The following is a 2,947-nucleotide window of genomic DNA, read 5'->3' as shown; positions in this document are numbered from 1 at the left end:
CCTCATTCCACCAAGCAACCTGGCCAGTCATCCAAACTCAATCAAAAACTGTAGATGGACACATCCAGCTATTTTGGAATCATTTAAAGAACACTGTGCCAGCACGGAGCAATGTCCAGATCATGCTTTGGCTTCCACTGCAGATCTTCCTATAGGGACTGAATGCACAGGTCTCATCAACTCAAGCATGGTCATTTAGATTGTCATTGTATTTCTCACTGTAGTTAAATAAATTGGCATTCTAATTGTTTTAACTTAAACTTGAAGCCAATTGCAAACTTCTTGGAACTAGTTCAACCACTGTGGATATTTATTTAAACTTGAGAAAGAGAATTTCCTGCACTCCTAATTCAAATATTGCAAAGTCCATTAGGCAGGGTAATTAGTGTGCACCCAGCCAAACTTGGAACCAACTGGTCAAAGTGAATACCTGATTTAGTCTCTGGGTTTAACCCTTCACTACTTCTTTGGAAAGATTTAAAAAAGCTTTGATGATGATGCTGTTTGGAATATGAACTACAACATTCTGAATATACCTCAACCATCAGTTCCTCCCCAGCGGGTCTCTGAATCTAAGCAGTGATGACAGCCATTAGATAGACACTGCTAAAAATGACGTGCTGACGAGAGAGGATTTATATCCCATTACCAGTCCCCTGCACCATGCCATGAACCTTCAACTAGACATTTTATCATGTTGGTCGCTCTCTGCATTTTCTCTAATTTGTCTCTTTTTCAACATGTGGTATCCCAAACTAAAAGCAGTTGAAATATGTTCAGGCAAGACTAGTGCCAAGTCACTGGAAATAATTTTTTTCTGGTTCGTAACATAATGCTTCCATTAATACAGACTGATAGCACTTTGGACTTCCCTGGTGGCTCAGACGGTAAAGCGTCTGTCTACAATGTGAGAGACCTGGGTTCGATCCCTGGGTTGGGAAGATTCCCTGGAGAAGGAAATAGCAACCCACTTCAGTACTCTTGCCTTGAAAATCCCATGGACGGAGAAGCTTGGTGCAGGCTACTATCCATGGGGTAGCAAAGAGTTGGGCATGACTGAGCAACTTCACTTTATCACTTCGAAAGGATCTCTCTTTTTAACAAACTGTGGAGGGGGTCATTAACTTTAACAGCTCTCAAAATATGCTAGGGCATGGAGCAGCAACCTACAAACAATAAAGCGGTAGGTAACTTTGAGACGGGTGAATTATGTTGTCCTTTGGTAGCCCCCAGCCAAGTCTTCTCAAGTGGCTGTCGATCCTCCAGCTCCACACAAGCCCATCTCATCTATATATAACCTAATCTTAACTAGAGAGTGTGAAAAGTTAAAGTCTTTGTAGATATAGGAATACATTCTCTTTCACTGCCCCACCTACAACCCACACCCATGAACTCTTAGGTTTCTACATTTTCAGTGTGATTCTTGAGAACAGGAAAGAATTCAAAACCAAAGCAATGGAGTTACTCTATGTACTGTGAGGTCATATTTCACTTGGGAGTTGGGGTTAAAGTTAGTGCAAACTACAAAAACCAAGCTGAGTCAAATTTTTGGAAATTTTTTTTTTTTTAGCCACAAATAAGACCTTTTGTCATCATTAAAAAGGCCTGCATTTTAAACAGATTCTTGGACTGGAGGCTCATATCCATCAGTTTGTTTAACTTTAGCACCTGTCTCATCCCCAGCAGCTTTTCCAGAACCACTAACTTCACCATGCAGTTCCACGAGTTTTCCCAATTCAAACTTGGACTTCTTTAGCATTTTTACTTTTCTAACAAAGACATCATAAAGCAGATAAATAGATTGGCAAGGCTTTTCTATGTCTTTTCCAATGCTGTCTGGAATCAATTTACTGACCACTTCCTTCAAGTCACTTGTCTGCACCCCTCAGGTCATGATTACCATCATCTCCATGTGAATCTGGCATACCTGCTGGTGCTGGACATAAGAGGTCTTCTGAATTTGATTACTGTGTTTCTTAGTAAAGCCCACGCAGGACAGACAAAGCGAATAACAATAGGTAGTCTTGACAACAAGGTGAACTTCAGTCATGGTCTACTTTTTTTTTTTTTTTTTTGCCACGGAGCACATTTTGTCACAGGTAAGATTTATGCCATGGAAACTAGTCAGGCAGTTTTCGCCTTGAACATCCTCCATAATTAGCTTGAATTTTCTAAAGGCAACTTCATCATTCTGCAGATCAGTGAGATTCACTTCAAAAATACAACCCTTGAGGCCATCAGATTCAATTCTGGTTCCTTGAGTTCTCATGACCAGTGTTTTCCCAGAATAGCTGGTGTTTTCACATGATACCAATATTCCCAGAAAATGGGGCAACCACTTTCTTCTTGGCTTTCATAAGGCACTTTTTCTTGCCAACCACCATGATGCTCTTCAGAAGACCAAAAGGGTTAGAAATCTTAAGGGGCTGTGGTAGGCAAAATTTGGAAGAAGACCTCCTGAGAGTCCTTTTCTGGTTATTCAATCACACACCTCTCTGACTACCACTGTGAAGGGATTTTTTGCAGGTGCAAAGCCCCTAATCAGTTAGATTTTACATACAGAGAGTATTGGGGTAAGCCTGACCCAATTGAGAGAACTTTGAAAGCAGAATATTTGCTCAGGCTGGTATTAGCAGGGGAATTCGGAGAGACTGAAAGAACCACACAGATTTGCTTAAGCCATTGCTGGCTTGCAGATGGAAGCGAGGACCAGAGATTGGCCCCTATCTGCTGAAAGTGACCCCTGGCCAACAGCCAGAAAATGAACAATGACCTTAGTCCTACAGCAACAAGAAACTGAAGGTTGTCAATAACTTGAAATGAGCCTGGAAGCAGATTCTTCCCAAGCCTCCAGACAGGAGCCCAGCCCAGCCAACACCTTGATTTCAGTCTTTTGAGACTCTAAGCAGAGAAACTAGACAAAATAGCCCATATTTCTGACCTAAAG

The 2,947-nt window shown here is 41.5% G+C and overlaps 1 pseudogene; it reads right to left on the bottom strand.

The window, feature by feature from the left end:
- Positions 1-1,510: 1,510 nt before the first annotated feature.
- Positions 1,511-2,384, bottom strand: LOC106991338 (small ribosomal subunit protein eS1-like; annotated as a pseudogene).
- Positions 2,385-2,947: the final 563 nt, after the last annotated feature.

The sequence above is a fragment of the Ovis aries genome, chromosome 9 (assembly GCF_016772045.2).
Source record: "Ovis aries strain OAR_USU_Benz2616 breed Rambouillet chromosome 9, ARS-UI_Ramb_v3.0, whole genome shotgun sequence".
In the NCBI taxonomy this organism is placed as follows: Eukaryota; Metazoa; Chordata; class Mammalia; order Artiodactyla; family Bovidae; genus Ovis; species Ovis aries.
This window is presented reverse-complemented; position numbering and strand designations above follow the sequence as displayed.